Source organism: Hemiscyllium ocellatum, chromosome 38, assembly GCF_020745735.1.
Source record: "Hemiscyllium ocellatum isolate sHemOce1 chromosome 38, sHemOce1.pat.X.cur, whole genome shotgun sequence".
Lineage (NCBI taxonomy): Eukaryota > Metazoa > Chordata > Chondrichthyes > Orectolobiformes > Hemiscylliidae > Hemiscyllium > Hemiscyllium ocellatum.
In genome coordinates this window covers 3857925-3863924 of record NC_083438.1, presented here as the reverse complement: position 1 = coordinate 3863924, position 6000 = coordinate 3857925, and positions in this window count along the sequence as shown.

The following is a 6000-nucleotide window of genomic DNA, read 5'->3' as shown; positions in this document are numbered from 1 at the left end:
GACGCTGTGCAGAGAAATGGCAAATCAAATTTCATCGGGACAAGTGTGAAGTGATACATTTATGAAGTCAAATGGAAGAGAGAAGTGTATTAATTGACTAATTGGAAACATTGATAAACAGATGACCATGGATGCAAATCCGTAGCTCCCTCAAAATAACAACACAGTAGGATGTGGTGGTAAAGGAGGAGTATGGTATTCTTACCTTCATTGGTCACAGTATTGAGTACAGACGTTTGCATGTCATATTGTGACTGAATGAAACTTCATTCGGCCATGTTTGGAAGGTTGTGTGTCGTTCTCATCGACACGCTACAGGAAGGATGTGGAGGCTTTGGGGAGGTTACAACAGAGGGTTGGCAGAATGTTGCCTGGATGAGAATGTGTTTACTGTCAGGAGGTTGGACGCAATGGGATTGTTTTGTGAGAATATCGGAGACTGAGGGGTGACCTGTTACAGGTATATAGCGTTAGGAGAGGCGTGAATAGTGTGGAAAGTCGGAATCCTTCTTCCAATGTCGAAATATCAAATACGAGGGCGCCTCGGTTTAAGGTGAGAGTGAGAAGTTTTAAGTGAGATGAATGAGGCCAGTTTTCTTTACCGAGAGGGTGGAAGCTGCTCAGGAGGTGGGAGAGGTGGCAATGAGAGCAAAGTTTTGAAGTGGCATTTAGACAGAAACATGAACAGGCAGAGAATAGAGGGATATCACCCATGTGCAGGCAGATGGGATTAGTTTAGAATAGCATCATGGTCAGCAGAGCCATGTTGGGCCGAAGGGCCTATTACTGTTCTATTTTCTAACTTAATGGCATCTACCCTGTCAAAGTCCCTCAGGATCCTGGATGTTTCATTCAATTTCTCTCCCATTCTTCAAAACCCCAATGGGTTCAAGGCCAATCTACCCCACCTCTGCTCATTGGAAAATCCCACCATCTCCAGGATCAACCAACTGAACCTTCCCTGACCTGCCTCTAATACAAGAATGTATTTCCTTACAGCACGCATACTGTTCATTATAATCTAGGTGTGGTCTGACTTGTACCTTGCATCGTTTTAGCTAGACCTCCCTATTTTTAGACTCCATTCCCTTTGTAATCAATGCCAGCATTTGATTTATATTATCTATTACCTGCTGACCCTGTAAGCTCCCTTTTTCACATTGATCCACAAGAACTCCCACAACCCTTTCTGTAGTCCGTCTGAAACCAAACGGTGTTAGCTCGACAGTAAGTCAGGAAGGTGCTGGAATGTGTTATAAAGGATATGACAATAAATGATAACTGGATGCTTAGAAACAATGGGAGATGTATGATTTTATAAAAGGGATTCTATATTTTGGTGTGGCCTTAAATGGCAGAATAGATAAGGGTGTGGGAGGCTAGTTGCGGTAGAGGGATATTTGAAATTTCAGAAGCATTTTGACAAGTTTCAACAAGGGCTAAAATGAGCTCGGGCGAGAATAGGGCCCCGGAAAGGTCAATGAGGCTCTCTGTGTGGAATCACTGCAGATGGGGGAGACACTGAACAGATATTTTGCGTTAGGATTTACTTTGGAGAAAGAGCTGGAAGCTCGAGACCTTGGGGAAATACTTAGTGATATCTTGAACAGAGTTCACATTGGAGAACAGGAGGTGCTGGATGTTTAAAAATGCAAAACGTTAAAAAAAACCCTTGGGACATGATCAGATGTATCCCAGTGCCTAGTGAGGAAACTACCGGGTCCCTCGCAGAGATGTTTGTGTCATCGACAGCCACTCCAGACCAGTGAGACTGATGGTAGAGGTGGGTAAGTTGTTGGGGGCGATTCTGAGAGAAAGGATCATCATGCATTTGGAAAAGCAAGGACAGATTAATGATCATCAGCATGATTTTGTGCACGGGAAATCATGCCTCAAACCTGAGTGGAGAGGTAGACAAGTGACAGATCAAAGCAGAGCAGTAAATGATGTCCAAATGATCTTTAGCAAGGACTTTGACAATGTTCTGCATGGCAGACTGGTTAATAAGTTTAGATCACACATAACCAGGGAGCGCTCACCAACTGGATACCAATTGGATTGACGGTCGGAGACAGAGTATGCTCATAGAGGGTTGCTGCTCATACTGCAGGCCTGTGACCAACGGTGTACCATGGGGTTCGGTGCTGGGTCACTGTTGTGTATCATTTATATAAACAGTTTGGATGACAATACAGGAGTTATGGTCAGCAAGTGTGTGAGTGACACTGAAATTAGTGGTAAAGTGGACAGTGAAGAGAGTTATTGAAGAGTACAATGGGATCAACAGTACTGCTGGGTCAGTGAGGTTAGGAATAGCAGGTGGAGAAATGCACAGGGTTGCATTTTGGTAAAGCAGACCAGGGCTGGACTTGTACAGTTAATGTTTGGGCCCTGGGTAGTGTTTTCAACCACTGACCCAGGGATGCAGGTACACAGTCCTTTGAAAGTAGCGTCACAGGTAGACAGGCTGGTGAAGCAGGCATTTGGGATGGTGACCTTCATTGGTCACAGCATTGAGAGTAGGAGAGTCAGATTGTATCTGTACTGGACATTCAAAAGGTCACCATATAAGCATTGTTGGTTATCTGGAAAAACTCATCTTGTTCACAAATGTCCTTTACAGAAGGACATCTGATATTCTTACTGGTCTGCCCTACATGTGACTCCATACCCACAGCGATATGGCTGACTCTGAGCTGCCTCTGGGCAATTAGCAGGAGGGCAATGTATGTTGGTCCAACCGGTGACATCCTCAGGCCATGAAGGAATCAATGAAAAATACGTATGTCCATCCCTACCTCTGCAAGCAGCTCTAGCTACAGCAAGTCTGGCTTTGTAACATTGTTCAGGCCTTTGCCCCTTCTGTAACACCCTCACCACCTCCAGCACCTTCACTTCTCCCTGTTCCGATCTTCTGATTAAACGCTGGCAACGTTTCCTCTTCCTACTGCACTCCTCCTGCAAGGAGAATCCCTGGCGATCTCTTTAAAAAATGCGTCCACATTTCTAAACTTTGGCTTCTTCAGAATTGATAGTTTTTTTTCATCTCTTAATAAAATCTGGTAACTCCTGGGGATAACTGGGTCAAGACCGTCCGAAGTGGAGGAGGAGCACTGGGACAGTATCAAGTACCTCAAGACTTCTTGTTGGGAAAAAGGGGAATCCAGGAGAAAAGAGCACAGGGGGCATGCTGTCACAACAACGCCCCACCCACCCCTTCCCACGGCAACCTGTTACCCCCAAGTGTAACAGAATCTATGGGAGGCCACATCGGTCTGTACAGCCACCTACAGACTCCCCCTGAGAGTGGGAGAGAGTTAGCCTCGTCTGTGACCCATCACCAATGAGATGAAGAGATAGGAAGGCTGAATTCCCTCTCAATTATCCCAGTGCCTTTGTTACAAATTCCAATAACTCCCTGTTAATGCAGTGTCTAATAATGTAATGCTGTAAAGGGGCTTTAACACTGACCTTCCACTTTTGTGTTCTGACCCTTATTACCCAGAATTTGGTTTCCTATTGCTTGATAATCTGAGGCCACATATTTTGCTGGTAATCCCATTGTTATCTCTAACTGTGGGAGTTCCCCATCCTGCTTCCCATTCTGTCTGGCTTTCCACAATGTTGTCTGACCTCAGATATTAATGATTCACCTTTTTTGTTCACCCCGTGAAAATGTCACCCTGATTGTGATTAGACAGAAATCACAGTTACACGTGCATGTAACTTATTGCAAATACTTCATGCATTCCAGTTAAGAAACAGCAATTTACTTTTTTTAATCACAGTTTCCCGCACAAACCTATTTGCTGATGTACAATTTCAGTTAAACGCAGTCCCTTCCTGTTTCTTTCTGTTTGTCTTTAGCCGCATCCCATGGTGTTCCAATATTTCAACCTTTCTCTTTGGACTTGGGAATTTCCTTTCACCTATGCCGTCTCCCTCCTCATCTGTGTCAGTTTAAAGCAACCTGCATCATCCTGGTCATATGATTGACAAGGAATGTGGAGCCCATCGCAATATAATGGCTGACTCCTCCCTGAGTACTGGTAGTGGTTTCCACTACATCAGAACCACGACTTCTGACACCATTGTGCAATCCTGACACCTTCCTCTACTCTGGTGATATCACTGATAAGTTGGAAATAGATATAGTGACCATATAGAAAATGGAGCTTAGAATGTTAACTAAAATGGCTGAAGCACATTGGCTATATTGCCCAGCATCCTGAGCGAACAAATTGCTAATACAGCAACTTGCACAGGCTGGGTAAACATGTCCAATCCCACAGATCTGAGAATGACATAATACCAGCATTAGGTCAAAGGGCAGCCATCAGAAGAGTACTGAAGCCTTACGGTCTAGTTGTAACACACTAATGAGGTTTGAATGTTTACATTTAAAGAGCATCTCTGAGATTTGACTGTTGCTTTGAAGGGTTAGAAAAATAATGAGAGTTAATGTCAGACTTTAAAGATAGTGTTAAGATCTTAACCAGATGGGTGCTGGTGTCTGTGTGTTAGATTTAAAGCATGTTTTGATGTGTAAGCTTACAATTAAGTATACTTTGATTAATATACTTTGTGATAGCTTAATGACACGGGACTCTGTATTGCGTGAGAAGTTATGTATAAATGTAACAACTTTCCTTATCTACGGTGAGAGAATCCACTCTCTAGTAACCAGTGTGGTCTGAGTGGCTTTTCTCTCCCAAGCCTTGTTAGTATATTCATATACTAACAGTCTTGAATAAAAACAGTACTGTTGAAGTGTATTAATTAAGTGGTGGTTCTCTGTTCTTGGACAGGCGTTCACAGAAAGCCAGGTAGCGTGGCTGAGCTTTCACATCACTCAGTCTCTCTCCACGTGGTACCCCTCGCTGTGTGGGTCTATTTGCTGCCTCTGTCAGTGTTTCTGATCTTACTGCTGGTCTGAGATCCTGAGTCAACAGAATTGTCCACTCCAGGGAGACGCAGCAGCGCAGGCCAGGGATGGAGACTGGGATTTTCATGATCTCTGGTGGACTCTGTGCCACTCTGCACAAGTTATCTTCACTGCATCAGTCTAATTTCCCATTCTGTTTATTTCTCAGCCTCATGCATGTAATCAGGATAATCCGAATTCCTGTCTCACCCATCACCTCATTGAAGACGCTTGGTCAGCCAGAGGGAGATGGAGGGATAGATCTACAGCCTTTAGTAAATCCTGCAGCCGGTAAGATCACTCACAGTAAACAGCACAGGGTGAGGGTGGTAGACTTCTATATTCAGACCTGGAAGACAGGGATATAGATACACAGCTGGGCAAGGAACAGCAACATTCTAGGCTTCATTCCCATCACCTTGTGAGGGTCCTGCTCTCACCTCTGCTGTACTGGTCCTCAATGAGACAGCACAGGGGATCGCAGGCATCAATCCTGGCCCATGCTGTGTTAGTGATCTTAGTAATATTCTCCAGTCGCGATAATCCTTCCTCTGTTTGGAATCTCCTGTAGTCCACACTATTCTCTGTGTCACCTTCAGGTTCTGTAACCCCTAATGCCCTAATCCCTAACCTTCTCCAGTAGATAATAAATTCCTTCACCCCTGCAAACCTCGACAGTCCTGTCTATCCCTGTCAGCTCCTCCTACCAACACCACCCTCCATGTCAATGTATTTGTCTTTAACCTTTCCATCGGTCCCTACTTAGGTAATCTTCTGCAGCTGCTACAATCCTTCCTTAGCTGTGAAAGATTTTTAATCTCCTTATCTTTTTCCAATTCTTCGATCCGAATTGTTTTAAATTTCACCCTCGTTCCCGATCCCACACCCTCCTGACCATAGGAACCTCTTCCAATTTGTGCAACCGTCCCCATCTGTGTCACTGTCTCCAACCCAGTAACCCGGCATTCCCCATTGCCTTCCTATCTGTGTAGTCTCCAGAACCTAGAAACCGCCTTGTATCTGTTAACGTCTTCAGTCACTACAACCTTCCATATCTCTGTTAGTATACACAATAC